We start from the raw sequence: 21,924 nt of genomic DNA, 5'->3' as shown, positions 1-21,924 counted from the left end.
ATTTATTTATTTTATGAGACAACTAAGACTTTAATCTCCTTTGTAATATATGTGCTTTTAATTAAACCAAGAACAATTTATTTATAGATGTATTACTGCTTAATAATGACTATTATTAAGGGAAAAGGCTTTATAATCATGAACTATTTACTAATGCTTAGCTAATGAGTGCAGTTATTATAAAGTGTTACCAATGCATTTACTAATGTTAACAAATTAGACATTATTTTACAGTGTTACCAAATCCTTAAATAATTTATTAGTGTTTTGTAATGATTTTAATTACCTATAAGCATTTGTGAAATAGTTTTGCTTGCATTGCAGCTTTATCTGTCAGTTGAAGAGTTTTACTGTTACATCCATGAGATTAATAAATGTCATGTCACAGAATGTCATAGGTCAGTATCAAATGAGTTTGAAATTATTATTTGCAGCACAAATAAGGATTATTAGGATGTTTTTAAATCCCTAAAACTGTCAGAAAAGGATAAGGCCTAAGAGATTTCTTAACCTGTAATGAAAGGAAAAAAACGCCACCATTAGCAACAACAAAAACAATAACAATTTAAAATACAGATTTTTTTTTCCTGATTATTAAAGGGATGATTAGGTCTCTCTCTCTCTCTCTCTCTCTCTCTCTCTCTGCCAGACAGCCCCTCCCTACAATCCACATACACTGTCAATCACCAAAAATTCACAGTCACCAACCCCCTCACACTCCCCCTCCCTCTCCCCCTCCCTTTCCTCACACAGACAGGGTGGCCAGAGTGAGATCATGTCAGTTGAGAAGTCTGATAGTTTTCATATTTTCTTTTATCCATACAGTGTTGTAAAGTCGTGAAACTATGCATATTTCCTCAGAATGATTTGATCTTTGTATGAAAAAATGCTTTGAAGTGTTTGGAAGCTGCAATTTAAATATACAAGACAATTAATGTTTCCCTTTTTACTGTCATTTCAAAAAATCACCACGACAAAACAGTTCAAGCTAACCAAAATCTGTTCGCAATTTAAGTTCCTCAATGTTTTTTCTTCATGTAGACAAAGTTTGGTGTGTATAGTGTACTTCCCCTGTGAGGAGTATTCATTAATTCACAAAATTATCTTCCCAAAAATCCATATTCAAATAAAAATAGCGGACTTCCTGTTGGTTGTAGCTTATGACTGTGAATTAGAAAGTTGTCCGTCTTGATAAGAACCTCAAAATAAATGTGCATATAAACCATGAACAATTTAATTATAGCTGTATTTATAAAATGCTTACTAAAATATTAATTTTGGGAGAAGGCTATATAAAGCATGAACTGACTATTTACTAATGCTTAGCTAAGAATTGCAGCTATTATGAAGTGTTACCAATGCATTTACTAATGTTAACAATTGAGACATTATTTTAAAGTGTTACCAAATCCTTAAATAATTTAAAAGTGTTTTGTTATGATTTCATTAACCTATAAGCATTTGTGAAATAGTTCTGCTTGCATTACAGCTTAGTCTTCATCTGTGAGCTGAACAGTTTTAATGTTACATCCATGAGATTATGTAAATTCAAATAAATGTCATGTCACAGGGTGTCAGAGGTCAGTATCAAATGAGTTTGAAATTATTATTTGCAGCACAAATAAGGTTTTTTATGATTTTTTTTTAATCCCTGAAACTGTCAGAAAAGGATAAGGCCTAAGATATTTCTTAAGCTGTAATGAAAACAGCACAATTAGCAACAACAACAAAAAAATAACAATTTAAAAAACAGTTTTTTTTTCTGGTGATTAAAGAGATGTTTAAGTCTCTCTCTCTCTCTCTCTCTGTCTGTCTGCAACTCAGCTCACACCCCTCCCCCACTCACACTCACACACACACACACAGTCAGCACTCATTACATTCCTCAAACAGAGTGACAGAGTGAGATCAGATGTCTGACAGTTTTTTAATTTTCTTTTAATCATACAGTGCTGTAAAGTCATGAAACTATGCATATTTCCTCAGAATCACTGGTTTTCTAAATGAAAAATGTTTTTTAAAGGTTTGGAAGCTGCAATTTAAAAATAGAAGACGATTAATGTTTCACTTTTTACTGTCATTTCAAAAAATCACCACGACAAAACCGTTCAAGCTAACCAAAATCTGTTCGCAATTTAAGTTCCTCGATGTTTTTTCTTCATGTAGACAAAGTTTTGTGTGTATAGTGTATTTCCCCTGTGAGGAGTATTCATTAATTTTACAACTGTAAAATCTCAAAAATACACATTCAAATCAAAATAGCCGACTTCCTGTTGATCGTAGCTTATGACTGTGAATTAGAAAGTTGTCCGTCTTGATAAGAACAATTTATGTACCAAGTTTGGTGTCAGTAGCTAAAACTAACCCCCCCACTTTTGACAAAAGGTGGCGCTATAGAGTGCCTCTTCCACGCCCTTTTCAAAGCTTTTGCCATGGTTTAGCTATCTTTAATACTGATATCTGTTTCGAGTTTCATGTAAATCTGAGCTTGTTGTCTGCCTAAAAATCACCAGAACAGAACATTCAAGTTTGACACATTGCCATGGCAACACTATATTAGATATCAATATCCCCACAACAGATTTTCTTCGGCCGTGTTTTGTCATTATTCTGATGAAGTTTGAAGCAAATCAAGTAAAAATAAGATGCTGAATTCAAAGCGTTTTGAAAATGATTCACTTCCTGCTGCCAGTTGGTGGCGCTATAACTTTGACTCCTAATAGTCACATATATACGATCGGTATCATACAACGAACAAACAAATTAAGTTTGATCAAATTCAGGAAATGTATGTGGATGTTATTAGACATTTCCTGTTTCTCATTTCTCGCCATAATTTCAACGCCTCGCCACGGGCAAACCGTTCGAGATATCAAAAATCTCTTCGCAATTTAGCATCCCCAATGTCTTGAGATCGTGTTCACTGAGTTTTGTGGTGAACGGGTGGAGTTCCTCAGAGGAGTATATCAAATTCCAGAGCATGTGTTTTTCATAAAACCCTAAATAGCCAACTTCCTGTTGGGCGGAGCTTATGACATGCAGTGTGAAAGTTGTTTGGTTTGATGAGTTATATATATGTACCAAGTTTCATATGTATACGTGCAAGTATGCATGATATATGGCCCTCAGTACTACAGGGGGCGCTGTAGAGCCCCTGTGCCACGCCCGTGTATCAGACTAATGGCCGCAGGTTCCAAGGTGTGTGCCAATTTTCAAGAGTTTTTGAGTATGTTAAGGACCCCAAAAGCCCCCGAAACCTTGGAAAAAAATGTGAAGAATAAAGAAAAAAAAAAAAAATAATAATAATCCTAAGGAAAACAATAGGGCTCTCGCCCTCCAGGCTTGAGCCCTAATAATCCTAAGGAAAACAATAGGGCTCTCGCCCTCCAGGCTTGAGCCCTAATAAATATAGCTGCAAGCAGCGATGGCGGGCTCAAGCCACCAATGCCATCGCCACCCCGGTGGCATCAGGTAAACTGTGTCCAGCGGGCACATGCATTCACAATATCCCTCTGGCAGTGAGGTTTTAAAGGGTATGGCGGTTAAAGGGTTAATCCGAATCATCTAGACTTTAAAATCACATTCACAGAACAATATATATATATATATATATATATATATATATATATATATTTAGTAACACTTTACAATAAGATTTCATTTATAAACATTATGTTAACATGAACAATATTTATATAGCATTCATTCATGTCATTTAATATTCCAAACTTAAACATTAAAACATTGTTTTATTGTGATTTTTTTTCCAAGCACATTTTACCAATTCCTAACCATATCAATCTTAATAACTACCATTATTTTTTATTTAATCATTTATGAGTGCTATACAATATTCCAGGAAAGCTGGAAGAGAAAAACTCCTTATATTCATGTGTGCAGAATTATTAGGCATGTTTTCTTTTACAGATGAAATGCGCTAAAAAAGAGTTTTAACTCAAACTGTTTTAACTCAAAAGTCGAAAATTATGTAATACCCATGAGAAATATCAAACACAAATGCAATACAGAAATGGATAAGTTAAGACTTGACCATTGTACAAAAATGCTGACTGGGTCATGAGGTCAGAAAAGAAGAAGAAAAAAAAAAAACAGGTCAAGAAGAACTGACAAAAATAATTGCAAAATAATTAGGAATTAATGTGAAGATTAATTTTTAGTAAATTCTGCAAGACAGACTTTCAGGAAAGGAGGTGGAATAAAAATGAGCTCCTAAATCTTAATCCCGGATTCAGGAAAATATATTCCTCAAACCATCGGACAAGAGGAGGTGGTGCTGGTCCTTCACGAGTCACTCTAATCTGTTCATAAAGCCTATATATAAAGTCTTAATATGTAGTATTTCACAATACTTCATGGTATTCTAATTAAATCATTTTTTGGAATCTTTGATTTCTCAGAACCTGACACATTGTAATTCTGAGACTCCAGGAAAGTGGCAGTTCTGTAAAATGTTGGCACTGGAGACTAAATGCTCCCTGATAGTTTCACAACTAATTCACTTAACACACACACACACACACACACACACACATTACCCACAGTGACAGAGGGACAGAGTGACATCAGATGTATGATAGTTTTTTAATTTTCTATCATCCATATAGTGTTGTATAGTCATGAAACTATGCATATTTCCTCAGAATGACTTGTCTTCTATGTGTACATTTTTTTGAAGTGTTTAGAAGCTGCACTTAAAAAAATAAAAGACATTTACTGGTTACTTTTTTACTAATATTTTAAAAAATCACCACGACAAAACCATTCAAGCCATTCAAAATTCATCCGCACCTGTACTGTAAGATACATTCTTTAAACTGGTAAAAGAGGATGTGGTGCTGATCCTTCAAGTCACTCAAAACGTATCTGTCCATAAAGCCTATAAAGAATTATTCTTAATATACAGTTCACAATACTTCAGCTTGTTATTCTAATTAAGTGAATGTCATTTTATCAGTAAAATACATAAAATTCATATTATTTTTCTTTGAAAGATTTCTATAAATGATTTAAATCATACTTGTTTCTACAATAATTATTTAAAAGTAATCATATCGCTCCATCTGGTGGCCATTATTGGTACTAAGAATTGCAAGCTTGATTTACAAGTTATGATAGTTTTAATTTTATGCTGGCTCTTGAAAATGATAAAGCTATGAAACTTACTGTGCTTCCTTCAAATGATGACTTCTACGTATATAAAAAATTATGAAGAGTTGGAATTAAACATTTTAAAGATATAGTAAAATTACTATTGTATTTTTTTATGTTACTTTAATAAATCGCTATGGCCACACCATTTAAGGTATCCTAAACCCATTCGCAATTTAACATCTTCAGGATATGGCTTCATGTTAAAACAGTTTGGTGTGAACTACTTGTGTCTTCTTGGAGGAGAATGAATTCATTTACAGGCTGAGTTTATCATAAATCCACAATAACATTTATGAGTTCTGTATCAATCAGTGTTGTTGTTTGTTTATTTTTTATTTATTTTTTTTTCATAGGAAGATAACTGACCCTTTACTCTCCTTTTTAATAAATGTGCTTATAAACCAAGAACAAGCTATTTATAGCTGTATTTATAAACTGCTTACTACTGACTATTAATATTGGGACAAGGCTTTATGAAGCATGAACTGACTATTTACTAATGAGTGCAGTTATTATAAAGTGTTATCAATGCATTTGCTAATCTTAACAAATTAGACATTATTTTACAGTGTTATCAAATCCCTTAAATGATTTGTAAGTGTTTTGTAATGATTTTATTGACCTAAAAGCATTTGTGAAAGTTCTGCTTGCATTAGAGCTTAGTCTTGATCTGTGAGCTGAACAGATTTACTGTTACATCCATGAGATTATGTAAAATCAAATAAATATCATGTCACAGGATGTCAGAGGTCAGTATCAAATTAGTTTGAAATTATTATTTGCAGCACAAATAAGGTTTTTTAGGATTTTTAAAAATCCCTAAAACTGTCAGAAAAGGATAAGGCCTAAGATTTCTATGTGAGTGGCTAAATTTGTTTGTTTTTATAACTATAATGCATAAACTATGAAACTATACAAAATGTATAAAAAAGTACAAGTTATTCTTTTCCAATGTTTTTAATTTATTTATTTATTTATTTATTTTATTTATTTTTTTTTTTTTTTTGGATTTACATTTTAAAAAATTAGTCTACGGCGATCATTCTAAACATCTTGAATAAAACCTGTCAATATTTATTATAGACCACTATAACTGTGTATAATCTAACAAACGAGTTTATTATGAAAATAAAACCAGATAACACCAGATAACTTGGACGATAAAGAAATTGCTAACAATAGTATAATAGAGCATGTTTTAGGTTTTTAGGCGTTTAGATGCAGAAATGGACAAATCAAATGTAAAATAAAATGTAATTGATTTAATTAAATATAGATTAAGTCTTGTTAGAGCAAAAATAATAAATAAATACGTACACACATTAAAAAAGCAGCCAAGATGAATGAGTTTAATTTTTTATATAGATTAAAATTGAAGACAGAAGCAGCTGGTATATGCGGTCACTTAATATTAAAATCCAGTAGATCCACTTCAGATTTATTTCTCAACAGTTTATGTTCACGTGGCTGTTTTCGTTTATATTAGCCAAGCTATTATGTATTTTGAAATAATCTTGTCCGTGATGTGTTCGTTCTTACGACGAAAGGCAGAATCCTGCAGCTCGAGAGATATATGTTATTCTGCCAGTCGCGCTTTCAAATAGTCTTGCACACTTGAACGGGTCACAAACACCTGCATTTAGCTCGTGTTGTGTTATAATGGATATATTGTGTGCATTTATGGCAATAATTTATTTTAAAAAGCTCTTAAACAAGAATAAATTCGTTAGTTTTGAACTTGTGACACTGTGCGCGCTGATCGGAGGCAGTGATTTCAGATAGGCAGCCGCGAATATTTCATTTTCACACAAACAGTTCAAAAACATCTGAATTTAGCTCTTGGTGTGCTCTAATTGAATAAACTCGTTTTTTTCTGAGCTCGTCATTCCACACGCTCCTGCTCAGAGCGGTGATTCATCTCTCGTGTTTCTCACGTATCACTGACCACACATCAATTATTAATGAGCCCTGAACTGATAATAATCATATATGTTGGTTTAGCTTGTCAGTGTGAATTAATTCCAAGTATTTATTTGTATTTTAACCGATTTAAAAGTGAAACCAAAAGACAGTCTCCTCCCTTTTTTAGTCCGGTAACTGCACCTGTAGGGGCGCTATTTCTCTCAGACAATGGAAGTCTAAGCACACACACTCAAACAGAGGGACAGAGTGAGATGAGATGTCTGACAGTTTTTTTAATTTTCTGTTATCCATACAGTGTTGTAAAGTCATGAAACTATGCATATTTACTCAGAATAACTTTTTTTTCTGTATGAAAAAAGGTTTTGAAGTGTTTGGAATTTAAAAATGCAGGAAAATTAATAATTCCATCTTTACTGTCATTTAAAAAAATCACCAGGACAAAACCATCCAAGCTATCCAAAACCCATTCACAATTTAAGTTCCTCAATGTTTTTTCAACATGTAGACCAAGTTTGGTGTGTATAGTGTTACTCTCCTCTGAGCAGTATGCATTAATTCACAGCTAAATGTAAAAAACAATCCACATTCAAATCAAAATAGCCGACTTCCTGTTGGTCGTAGCTGATGACTATGAATTAGAAAGTTGTCCGTCTTGATAAGAACAATTTTTGTACTGAGTTTAGTGTCTGTAGCTAAAACTAACCCCCCCACTTTTGACAAAAGGTGGCGCTATAGAGTGCCTCTTCCACGCCCTCTTATGAACTTTTGCCAGTGTCTAGCTGTCACTAATACTGATATGTGTTCTGAGTTTGATGAAATTCTAAGCATGTTATATGCCTCAAAATCACCTGAGAAGTTTTCCAGTTTGACATGTTGCCACGGCAACAATATTTTTAGATATCAATATCCCCCCAGCAGATTTATATCGGCTGTGTTTTAACATTATTCTGATGAAGTTTGAAGCAAATTGAGTAAAAATAAGATGCTGAATTCAAAGCATTTTGAAAATGACACACTTCCTGCTGCCAGTTGGTGGCGCTATAACTTTGACTCCTAATAGTCACATATATGCGATCGACATCATACAACGAATAATCTGATGAAGTTTGATTAAAATCAGGAAATGTATGTGGATGGTATTAGACACTTCCTGTTTCTCATTTCTCGCCATAATTTCAACACCTCACCACGAGCAAACAGTTCGAGATATCAAAAATCCCCTGACAATTTTTCATCCACAATGTCTTGAGATCACGTTGACCGAATTTGGTGGCAATCGGCAAAAAAACCTATGACAAGTATTTCAAATTCCAGAGCATGCGCTTTTTACATAACTCTAAATAGCTGACTTCCTGTTGGGCGGAGCCTATGACATGCAATACGAAAGTTGTTCGGCACGATGAGATCTATATGTGTACTGAGTTTCATATGAATATGTGCAAGTATGTGTGAGCTATACATCAACATTTCTGACTGTGATCCAGGGGGCGCCTTAGAGCCCCTGTGCCACGCCCGGGTCCCAGCCTCTGCAGGCTCCTAAAGGCCACAGATTCCAAAGTGTGCGCAAATTTTCAAGAGTTTTTGAGTATGTTAAGGACCCCAAAAGCCCCCACAACTTTGACGAAAAATATGAATACTAAACCCTAAATATCCAACTTCCTGTTGGGCGGAGCCTATGACATGCAGTACGAAAGTTGTTTGGTTTGATGAGATCTATATGTGTACCGAGTTTCATATAAATACATGCTGGTGTGTGTGAGCTATGGTTCAAGATTTCTGACTGTGTTCCAGGGGGCGCTGTAGAGCCCCTGTGCCACGCCCGGGTCCCAGTCTCTGTGGCATCCTGATGGCCGCAGATTCCAATGTGTGTGCCAATTTTCAAGAGTTTTTGAGCATGTTAAGGCCGCCCAAAACCCCCGGAAGGTTTAATAAAAAATAAAAATAATAATAAATATAGCTGCAAGCAGCGATGGCGGGCTCAAGCCACCAATGCCATCGCCACCCCGGTGGCATCAGGTAAACTGTGCCCAAGCGGGCACATGCATTCACAATATCCCTCTGGCAGTGAGGTTTTAAAGGATATGGCAGTTAAAGGGTTAATCCGAATCATCTAGACTTTAAAATCACATTGACAGAACAATATATATATATATATATATATATATATATATATATATATATATATATATATATATATATATATATATATATATATATTAAGTAACACTTTACAATAAGATTTCATTCATAAACATTATGTTAACATGAACAATATTTATATAGCATTCATTCATGTCAGTTAATATTCCAAACTTAAACATTAAAACATAGTTTTATTGTGATTTTTTTCCAAGCACATTTTACCAATTCCAAACCATATCAATCTTAATAACTACCATTATTTTTTATTTAATCATTTATGAGTGCTATACAATAGTCCTGGAAAGCTGGAAGAGAAAAACTCCTTATATTCATGTGTGCAGAATTATAAGGCATGTTTTCTTACAGATGAAATGCGCTAAAAAAGAGTTTTAACTCAAACTGTTTTAACTCAAAGTCGAAAATTATGAAATACCCATGAGAAATATCAAACACAAATGGAATACAGAAATAGATAAGTTAAGACTTGACCATTGTACAAAAATGCTGACTGGGTCATGAGGTCAGAAAAGAAGAAGAAAAAAAAAAAAACAGGTCAAGAAGAACTGACAAAAATAATTGCAAAATAATTAGGAATTAATGTGAAGATTAATTTTTAGTCAATTCTGCAAGACAGACTTTCAGGAAAGGAGGTGGAATAAAAATGAGCTCCTAAATCTTAATCCCGGATTCTGGAAAATATATTCCCCCTACCATCAGACAAGAGGAGGCGGTGCTGGTCCTTCACGTGTCACTCTAATCTGTTCATAAAGCCTATATATAAAGTCTTAATATATAGTATTTCACAATACTTCATGGTATTTAATTAAATCATTTTTTGGAATCTTAGATCTCTCAGAACCTAACACATTGTAATTCTGAGACTCCAGGAAAGTGGCAGTTCTGTAAAATGTTGGCGCTGGAGACTAAATGCTCCCTGATAGTTTCACACCTAATTCACTTAACACACACACACACACACACATTACCCACAGTGACAGAGAGACAGAGTGACATCAGATGTATGATAGTTTTTTAATTTTCTATCATCCATATAGTGTTGTATAGTCATGAAACTATGCATATTTCCTCAGAATGACTTGTCTTCTATGTGTACATTTTTTTGAAGTGTTTAGGAGCTGCACTTAAAAAAAATAAAAGACATTTACTGGTTACTTTTTACTGTTATTTCAAAAAATCATCACGACAAAACCATTCAAGCCATTCAAAATTCATCCGCACCTGTACTGTAAGATACATTCTTTAAACAGTGGTAAAAGATGATGTGGTGCTGATCCTTCAAGAGTCACTCAAAACGTATCTGTCCATAAAGCCTATAAAGAATTATTCTTAATATACGGTTCACAATACTTCAGCTTGTTATTCTAATTAAGGGAGGGTCATTTTATCAGGAAATACATAAAATACATATTATTTTTCTTTGAAAGATTTCTATAAATGATTTAAATCATACTTGTTTCTACAATAATTATTTAAAAGTAATCCTATAGCTCCATCTGGTGGCCATTATTGGTACTAAGAATTGCAAGCTTGATTTATATGTTATGATAGTTTTAATTTTATGCTGGCTCTTGAAAATGATAAAGCTATGAAACTTACTGTGCTTCCTTCAAATGATGATTTCTACGTATATAAAAAATTATGAAGAGTTGGAATTAAAAATTTTAAAGATATAGTAAAATAACTATTGTATTATTTCATGTTCACTTAATATATCGCTATGGCCACACCATTTAAGGTATCCTAAACCCATTCGAAATTTAACATCTTCAGTATATGGCTTCATGTTAAAACAGTTTGGTGTGAACTACTTGTGTCTTCTTGGAGGAGAATGAATTCATTTACAGGCTGAGTTTATCATAAATCCACAATAACATTTCTGAGTTCTGTACCAATCTGTGTTGTTGTTTGTTTATTTTTATTGTTTTATGTTTCATAGGAAGATAACTGACCCTTTACTCTCCTTTTTAATAAATGTGCTTATAAACCAAGAACAAGCTATTTATAGCTGTATTTATAAACTGCTTACTACTGACTGTTAATATTGGGACAAGGCTTTATAAAGCATGAACTGACTATTTACTAATGAGTGCAGTTATTATAAAGTGTTATCAATGCATTTGCTAATGTTAACAAATTAGACATTATTTTACAGTGTTATCAAATCCCTTAAATGATTTGTAAGTGTTTTGTAATGATTTTATTGACCTACAAGCATTTGTGAAAGTTCTGCTTGCATTACAGCTTAGTCTTGATCTGTGAGCTGAACAGATTTACTGTTACATCCATGAGATTATGTAAATTCAAATAAATATCATGTCACAGGATGTCAGAAGTCAGTATCAAATTAATTTGAAATTATTATTTGCAGCACAAATAAGTTTTTTTAGGATTTTTAAAAATCCCTAAAACTGTCAGAAAAGGATAAGGCCCAAGATTTCTATGTGAGTGGCTAAATTTATTTGTTTTTATAACTATAATGCATAAACTATGAAATTATACAAAATGTATAAAAAAAGTACAACAGTTATTCTTTTCCAATGTTTTTTATTTATTTTTTTATTTATTTTTTATTTTTATTTTTTTTTTTTTTTATTTATTTTTTTTTTTTTTTTGGATTTACATTTAAAAAAATTAGCCTACTGCATTCATTCTAAACAGCTTGAATAAAACCTGTTAATATTTATTATAGACCACTGTAACTGTGTATAATCTAACAGACAAGTTTATTATGAAAATAAAAGTGTACACCAGATAAATTGGACGATAAAGAAATGGCTAACAATAGTATAATAGAGCATGTTTTAGGTTTTTAGGCGTTTAGATGCAGAAATGGACAAACAAATGTAAAATAAAATGTAATTGATTTAATTAAATATAGATTAAGTCTTGTTAGAGCAAAATAATAAATAAATACGTACACATATTAAAAAAAGCAGCCAAGATGAATGAGTTTAATTTTTTATATAGATTAAAATTGAAGACAGAAGCAGCTGGTATATGCGGTCACTTAATATTCAAATCCAGTAGATCCACTTCAGATTTATTTCTCAACAGTTTATGTCCACGTGGCTGTTTTCGTTTATATTCGCCAAGCTGTTATGTATTTTGAAATAATCTTGTCCTTGATGTGTTCGTTCGTACGACGAAAGGCAGAATCCTGCAGCTCGAGAGATATATGTTATTCTGCCAGTCGCGCTTTCAAATAGTCTTGCACACTTAAACGGGTCACAAACACCTGCATTTAGCTCGTGTTGTGTTATAATGGATGTATTGTGTGCATTTATGGCAATAATTTATTTTAAAAAGCTCTTACACAAGAATAAATTCGTTTGTTTTGAACTTGTGACACTGTACGCGCTGATCGGAGCAGTGATTTCAGATAGGCAACCGCGAATATTTCATTTTCACACAAACAGTTCAAAAACATCTGAATTTAGCTCTTGGTGTGTTCTAATTGGTGAATTGTGTGATATCGCTTTAATATTTTATTTGTTAAAGCTATAAAACAAGAATAAACTCGTTTTTTCTGAGCTCGTCATTCCACACGCTCATGCTCAGAGCGGTGATTCATCTCTCGTGTTTCTCACGTATCACTGACCACACATCAATTATTAATGAGCCCTGACCCAGTAATAATCATATATGTTGGTTTAGCTTGTCAGTGTGAATTAAATCTAAGTATTTATTTGTATTTTAACCGATTTAAAAATGAAACTAAAAGAGAGTCTCCTCCCTTTCAGTCGAATTTCCCTTTCAGGAATTGAACCTGTAGGGGCGCATTTTCTCTCAGACAATGTAAGTCTCAGCACATAATACTCAAACAGAGGGACAGAGTGAGATGAGATGTCTGACAGTTTTTACATTTTCTGTTATCCATACAGTGTTGTAAAGTCGTGAAACTATCCATATTTACTCAGAATGACTTTTTTTCTGTATGAAAAAAGGTTTTGAAGTGTTTGGAATTTAAAAATGCAGGACAATTAATAATTCCATTTTTACTGTCATTTAAAAAAATCACCACGACAAAACCGTTCAAGCTATCCAAAATCCTTTGGCAATTTAAGTTGTATAAAATGTTTTGGCAACATGTAGACAAAGTTTGGTGTGTATAGTGTTACTCTCATCTGAGCAGTATGCATTAATTCACAGCTAAATGTAAAAAAAATCCACATTCAAATCAAAATAGCTGACTTCCTGTTGATCGTAGCTGATGACTGTGAATTAGAAAGTTGTCCGTCTTGATAAGAACTATTTTTGTACCGAGTTTGGTGTCTGTAGCTAAAACTAACCCCCCCACTTTTGACAAAAGGTGGCGCTATAGAGTGCCTCTTCCACGCCCTCTTATGAACTTTTGCCAGTGTCTAGTTATCATAAATACTGATATGTGTTCTGAATTTCATGAAGTTCTAAGTATGTTATATGCCTTAAAATCACCTGAGAAGTATTCAAGTTTGACATGTTGCCACGGCAACAATATTTTTAGATATCAATATCCCCCTAGCAGATTAATATCGGCTGTGTTTTAACATTATTCTGATGAAGTTTGAAGTTAATCGAGTAAAAATAAGATGCTGAATACAAAGCATTTTGAAAATGATACACTTCCTGCTGCCAGTTGGTGGCGCTATAACTTTGACTCCTAATAGTCACATATATGTGATCGACATCATACAAAGAATAATCTGATGAAGTTTGATTAAAATCAGGAAATGTATGTGGATGGTATTAGACACTTCCTGTTTCTCATTTCTCGCCATAATTTCAACGCCTCGCCACGAGCAAACCGTTTGAGATATCAAAAATCCCCTGGCAATGTGATCATGTTGACCGAGTTTGGTGGCAATCGGGTAAAACATTTATGACAAATATATCAAATTCCAGAGCATGTGCTTGTTACAGAGCTTTAAATAGTTTATTTTAGTTAGGGTTAGTAGTTTGGATTTAAGGGATACAGCAATAAAAGGGTTAATTTAAACCATCAAGAGAACCACATGCATTACTATACATAAAAGATTGTTAAAACTTTCAATAAGGTTTCAGGTATTAACATTAACTATATTAATTAACATGAATAGTAATTGTATATCATTTATTAATGTTTGATTTTGTCTTACACCTACACATAACACACAGATAAACACACAAGAGAACAATATATAAAATATTTCTTGATTTTGAAGTGGCCAATTTCAGAAAAAAAATTAATTAGTTGAAGGATTCTATTTATGAATGTGTTACTAAAGTCCTTTGTCAAGTATATTATGGCTACATGGTCAATTTTTTTCTCAAAATTGTTCAAATATTTAACTTTTTGGGACTGTTACAAAAGTGTCATGTTTTGTAATTTTTCATGTGATACTTCTAAATTATGTTTTTTATTATTGTTATTTTTATTTTATTATTTTATTATGTTTTATAATTTTGCAAATGTGTCTTCCAAAGTGATAATGATAGGTTAGGCTGAAATGTTTTAAGGTGATGGTTTGTTCACAAGTGTACTCTGTCATATCATAGGAACAAATGTCATAGTAGATGACAAAGTTTTTAAAGAAGCATGTTAATTATTTGAATGTTAAGGGATTTTTTTTTTTTTTTTTTTAGTGTTTTTAAATGTAATAATTATATTAATTAAATGACTTTGTGATAGATAGAAAATTAACAGGGTTCACCAGCAGCCAGGAGAATGTAAGAGAATGGTGTAGAAAGTAAATAGAAGCAAAATTATGTTTTAAAGATAAAAGATAAGTATTGTGGTTAAAAATAAATAAATAATAATAAATAAATAAAAATCTTTGACATCTTAATGAATATAGTTTGAATACCAATTATATGTGTTACACATGCAGCTGGGGGACATTGTGTTTGCCTAAGAGACTAAGTTTTTTGGTTGGAACTTATTTTGTTTTGTTAAAAAAAGAAAAGTGTTGATGTTGTTTGTATGGAAATTAGACTATTTTACTTTGACATTTTCAAAATGAAATACAAATATTTAAATAACTATTTTTATTTTAGTGTGATGTAGTGTTCTATGGTGTAACATACATTTAAGTTAAGTTTTTGATTTGGAACTAATATAATGTGCACTAAAAATGTGTTAGTGTAGATAATGGTGAATTGAACAGATACTTTTCGTTTTTAAATAAATTGTACTTGTAATACTGTTGAATATCTTGTAAATATGTTTGCAGTTTTGCATTTTCAGTATATTGGCATTATGTTATATTATGTTATACCTTTTTTTTGTAGAAGCATGCATGTATGCAGAGTTTGGATGCACTAGCATTATACATTTAAACAAAACGATAGTGAAGTGGTGAATGTTTATGCTTGTTTTTGATAGAGTTGTAGGAATGTTGTGATCACTTAAGAGGCAAAATGAAACTCTATGAAAATGCAGATGTATTGTGAATAGAAAATTTATTATTTAAAAAATATATATTTTTTCAGGAAGAAGTAACAAGTTTAACAAGAGAGATGTGAAACTTTTTCATGTTAGTTAGTTAAACATTTTTTTGTGGGAGTTTGAAAATGACAAAAATGCCAGAGGAAACGCTGGAAGTAGGCAAAAAGTCTTTGTTTTCCTTGTGTAGTGAGATGTAGCCCATCTTGCTTGTATAGGTGATAGAGTATTTTTCCACTTTTTAGGAATGGTTTTGTTGTGTTCAGAAAAATTATGTTTGTTGTTTGTTCAGTCCAGTAGCGAAGCAAGCTGTTGAACTCTTTGACAGTGTTCTTAGTTGTAGAGTTATCTGTCGGATGTGGTAAGATAGCACTGATTCCATAGTAAAGGATGTGAGGATTAGTGAGGGATATTCTTTTTATGAGAGTTTTCATGCGTTGGATGACTGTTGATGCAGGTGCTCCACTTGCAATGTCATTTGTTCCGATGTGAATGATCACAATGCTATTGCTGTGTACTGTCTTAAAGTGGTTGGTGTGTTGCATAGCAGATCTTAGAAGCGTTGTCCCTGGGTGCACCCAGCATTGTGCTTTTGGCATGTAGTCTTTAATATCTCGACATATTGAGTCTGTGAGGAAGCAGACGTGCAATCCTGTAAAAGAAAAGGATTATAAATAGAATTATAGATTTGAGTGAAATTAAGGTAGGAAGGAATTCAAAATAGTAAGTCTGGTTCCATGACATGCTATTAAACTTAAAAGCATGTATTTGTTACTTACCTTGGGGTATGATAAAGGATCTTTTGGAGATAGTGGTTGTGAGATGTGTGTTGGATGTGTGTCCTGTAGAGACAAATCTAAAATGTAAATATTTTTGGAAACTGTATATAATGTTACAGAGGTTATTAAATGTGGAATTGATATGTGGTATTACCTTGTAGATCCATTGATGCAATTTGTTTGGAACTGATGTATGGGCAGGAAAGTTTAAGCCAGTAGTTCAGTGTTGAGGAATGTAGCACTTTACACATAGATATAGTGGGGATTATAAAGGGTAGAATTAGAGTCAAAGACTTGGGAGGAGTTGGCGGAGTGGGCAGGCAGTCTTAAGTGAACAAGTTGATGCTGTTGGCTGAAAAGTTAGATAAAAGGCATGTGCATGACATACATGAAACTTTGATGTTGGTTTGTGACTCATCTAAGGTCTGACACATTTAGCTGAACAATAGAGTGTTGATTGGTGGCTAGAGACATCTTGACTTGGAGAGTTGGGGTATAGCAAGTGTAAATTGTTAGGGTAATCTGTTTGAGGTTTGAGAAAAAAAAAGTTTTAGGAAAAAAAAAAAAAGTTTTTTTGTTCCAAGGCTTTCACATTGTTAAGAGCAACATAAATAATGTAAAAAACACAAAGTAAAAAAATACATTTCATTTATATGTTATGCTTTGTCCTCAGTTGGGGACTCAATTTCTTTCAGAAAATGAGAATACATGGATGAACATGCATAAGCAAAAACAATGGATTTAAAAAAAAAAAAAATCAACAAAAGATGTTTATTTTTCAAGATTTTGTTTTTACTAAGCTTTGTATAAATATGATTCTCAACTATTTTATAACAGATTTATTTGTTGTACCATTTTTCCTTTGGCAAAATGTGTAAAAATTGCCATATTGTTATTTATTATTATATATAATGTATCTATAAATTAAATTAAATTTTCATGTTTTTTGTGGCAACATGTAATGAATAAAGAAGTGTAATAATAAACAATTTAATTTAATTATTTATATACACACACAAACACACACACACACACACAAACACAGACACGCACACACACACACACACACACAGTTCACAGGAAACTGATATAAATTATTTCCTTATTCATTTGTCTTGTCTTCCAAAATGCGCAATAAACATGCTTTTGGTGTTGATGTTTTTATACGAGATTGTTTATGAAATCAATGTCTTGTTTCATTTGAAAACATAAAAGTTTTTTTTTTGAGATGTTGATTTATGACACAATTTAAAAATTTGACAGATTTAATTTATAATTACAAAATATCATCATATTTCTCTAAGAGAGTCAATACATTAAGTTCAGACATATTTGAAGACAAATGAGAGGGAGTGGTCATGGCGAAACATCCAATATTTTTTTTTTCTCTATAAAGCCCTAAATGTGCTCTGTACATTACATCAAGACTTAAAATTGTGGCATGTATAGTCTCAGAGAAAAGCACTAAAATAATGTCTTCATATGAGGTTGTAGGGTCTTAAAAGGATAATGATTTGAATCAGAGAATACAAATACTGTATTATAAGGATGTGTTTCAGAAATGTTAAGGTTATCATGAAAGTTGAACTGATATGTTTTTAAAGAAGTATTAATATTTTCATGCTTTGTATGGTTTTAGAGATAATCATTATTGGTATATGTATTTAGAGTTAGAAATAAAATAATTATTAGCATTTTTATGTGTGTAGTTTGTGATAGTTGATATTGTTGTATTAGTCACAGTTGTGTTAAATCAGAGTACTGGATAGTAAAAATCAAAATTGTAACTGTAATTGTAAATGTATTTTGGTTATAAAAGGATTTTAGAGCAGCAAACATATTGACATATAACATATAAATAGTTTTAATTAAACATGTTCTAGTTGTTATACTTTAGATTATTGCATTTACACTTAAATAAATGACAATTTGTAAGGCAATTTTTTATGATTTTGTAGAAATAAAATAAAATTCTTGCTAGTGGAAGCATTGAAACTGTCAAGATTGTTATTGTTATATTTCATTTAGTTGTTTTTATTTATATTAATTAGCATGAAGAATATATAGCATTTATTAAGGCTTATTAAATGTTAAGTGCAAAGTGTATTAATACATTCTGGAAACATTGTTAACATTGGTATGTATCATGTTTGGAGAGGGAAACAATCAAAAATTATAATTTGTGTTATGTATAATTTTATTTGAATAATAAACAAAAGAAGAAACAAGCTAGTCATTTTCATTTGTGAATGAGATTTTGTGTGAAGGTAATATTATTTTTTTCTTTTAAGGAGTTTTAAAAAATTAATAGGTGTAAGATTATTATGTGATGAAGGCAAAATGTCAAGGGCAGAAACAAGGTTAAAGGTGTTGTATTGTAAGTTTAGATAAAATATTTTATCAGTTTTATGAGAATAATTGTTTCATGGTTTAAGTTTAAAGTCATAGTCTTATACATAATGTGTTTAAACATTAGAACATATTTTAAGTAATGTGTTTTAAGGTATGATGTCTGTGAAATAAAAGGGGGTGTCTTTGTGAGGAGGTGTGTTACAGGTATGTAAAGTTGAACGATATAGAATGTCATTGGCTCATTGTTGTCTGTCATAGGTCTGGTTTAAGCTGTGTTTTGGCATTATTTTTGTAGTACACTACTTTGTAAGGTAATTTATATGCATGTCTTCTGTGTAGTTGTAGTACATAGTGTAGTGGTTGTGTATATTTTGTAGTGAGGCATTTTTAACTGACTCTATTTTGTGGTGTTTTTGTAAGGTATAATGGCTTTCAGTAGCCCTACTAAAATACCACGCTTGGAGGGAGAAGAATTTTTGAGTATCAGAGAGAAGTTCTGTTTATTAGCAGTAAGTATTAGGTGTGTTTGTAAATGTTATGTGATGTGCAGTGGTAGTGTATTTATTGTTTTATGTATTTTGTGTAGTATGCGGGGTTGGATGAGACAGTATGCAAAAGGGATTTGCAAAAGGATTTGACAGAGCTAGGAGTGAAGGTCATGAGGAAAGTATCTGCAATGGATGCAGAAAGAAAATATCTGCGTAAGGAGTTGGCAAAAACAGTCTGCAGATTGAAGAATACAGAAAAGGAGCTGGAAGTGGCAAGGGCTTCCCTGGATTTTCAAGGAGATGGTGTGTACATAGCTTTAAAAAAAAATGTTTTCTTGATTCTATGCATTCTATTTGAGGTTAAATGTGGCAATGTGTAATGATGCAAAGTATATGTTGTTTGTAATATGTATTTAAGTTTGTAACATTTTGTTTTAATCCACAGATATGTTGGAAGATGGCAGAGAAGATGGGAGTGAAATTGATCGCTTGGATATTGTGGAAGAAGAGAATGTAGATGAATAAAGGGGACATCAGCACTAATGCAATTATGTGTCTATAGTTTGTTGTTTAATGCAGAAGTTGTTGGAATGTAAATAGCAGTGTGTAAAGTAAACAACAGACAAATAAATATTAGTTTTGAGATGTATATGTGTTTTGTGGTTTTTGATACTAATAGTATGTAGTCTATGTTAATGTATGTAATGATGTATAAGTGTAGAAATGGTGTGTGTGTGTGTGGGGGGGGGGGGGGTCATTGTAGAAAGGGCAGAAAACATAATATTTTATCTGATTTGATAAAAAAAGTGTAATAGGTTGTATGTGATATACATTTATTAATAGTAAGTATTAAGTATATTTAATAAGTATAGTATTGTTGAATGTTTTTGGCACTATTTGTTAAAGGCAGTTTTTACTAACCAAATAGCAGTGGTCTGGTTTTATACAAAGAACATAAATACATAATTTAGTGGGGTATATATACAGCAACAGAGCTATAAATATATTTGATTATAAATTTAACAGATTGCAAAGTAGCTGTGAGGTGATAAAGTTATGATGACAAATGAGAAACAGGAAATTTTGTTTAACATTCATTTACATTGTCTTATTTTTATAAAATTTTGTAGTATGTTTATTGTATGGTGTTGATTGTATAGTATTGACTAGGAGTTAAAGTTATAGTGTTTTCAACTGGCAGCAGGAAGTGTGTTATCTTTCAAATGTTTTTCATTTCCAAAACTCATTTTATAAGGTAAAAATGCTAGTGAACAATAAAAATATAACTAGTATAAAACATTTGTTTTTTCAGTGTTTTTTAAAGTTATGTGTTTTTATTATTATTATTATTGGAAAATGAACTGTTTATTTATAAAGTCTTTTAAACAAGTGTAAAGATAAGGAATACAATTTATGTTTAACCTTGTTCTCAGAATTAAAGTATTGTGTTGATGTTTATCAAGGTTATTTATGTTATGGATTTGTTATGTTTTTTTTTTTTTTTTAAATAAATGGTGTATATATATATATATATATATATATATATATATATATATATATATATATATATATATATATATATATATATATATATATATATGTTTAATATAATGGTTAGTGTATAAGGACAACTTATATGGTAAATTGAAATGTAATATTATAATGCAGTAATTGCAGTATGGTATATGTAATTGATTTGTATGAGGTATGTGTATCTTTTTATGTTAATATATTGTAAGATATAAATAAATAAATGTTTTTAAATAAGGATTTTGAGAAAATGATATTCTATGCATATAAGTTGTTTTAAAGTTATAAGATAAAATGGAGAAAAAAGGAAAATGACAAAGTGATATATCAAAAGGATAGTGTGAAATCATGTGACACAATTGGTCTGACACAGACAGAAGTAAACAAAAGAATGTTGATTGGGTTGGCAGACATTCCGTCTCTGTAAGGAGAGGTGATCTGTGTGATATATTAAAGAATGGTGTGAAATCACTGGTCTGACACAGACAGAAGTAAACAAAAGAATGTTGATTGGGTTGGCAGACATTCCGTCTCCGTAAGGAGAGGTGATCTGTGTGTGTGTGTGTAAAAAAATATAGGGGTGGTGATATGGCTGCATTGCATTTAATTGTACTGGTGTTAGTAGAGGTTGATGTTTTCTATAATGATTTTTATTGAAGGTTTCAATGTTGTTTCAACAGTGAATGAAGTTTTGTGTTGGAAGAAATATTGAATAGGTGTTTAATGTATGTGTTTTTATGTATGTACTTATTTAGATTAGTTACAGTAATTTTTAATTTGTGTAATGTAATGTTTTAATAGAATATTACATTATTATGTAATATATTTTTGTTGGTTTGAGAAATGTAGTTTCTGGAGGAGAGTATGCTAAATAATTAAGGGTGTTTCCCAATGTAAATATTTTTTGAACTTCTTTATTTGATTTGCTGTGCGAGTCAATGGGCAGGGTTTGGGGCATGAATGTATTTAGTGAGGTAATGCAGTGGAGGTGTGGTTACTGAAACTACAGTGTATTGGTCAGAATATTAACAACTGTATGTTAAAACTAAAGTCTTTGAAAATTCTTATTACTTGCAGCGATTGCAGAGGTAAGAGCTGATGTTTTTTCTTTTTTATC

General features: G+C 31.8%; 1 long non-coding RNA gene across 1 annotated transcript; it reads right to left on the bottom strand.

Annotated features, from left to right (window-relative positions):
• Positions 1–10,459: 10,459 nt before the first annotated feature.
• Positions 10,460–19,382, bottom strand: LOC128013862 (uncharacterized). The gene is made up of 3 exons (XR_008183437.1): positions 16,592–19,382; positions 16,438–16,500; positions 10,460–16,310 (listed from the first exon to the last, which is right to left on the bottom strand). It is a non-coding gene; the product is annotated as an uncharacterized LOC128013862 (long non-coding RNA).
• Positions 19,383–21,924: the final 2,542 nt, after the last annotated feature.

The sequence above is a fragment of the Carassius gibelio genome, chromosome B25 (assembly GCF_023724105.1).
Source record: "Carassius gibelio isolate Cgi1373 ecotype wild population from Czech Republic chromosome B25, carGib1.2-hapl.c, whole genome shotgun sequence".
NCBI classification, from domain to species: Eukaryota; Metazoa; Chordata; class Actinopteri; order Cypriniformes; family Cyprinidae; genus Carassius; species Carassius gibelio.
The sequence above is the reverse complement of the archived record's forward strand: the minus strand, read 5'-3'. Positions and strand labels throughout refer to the sequence as shown.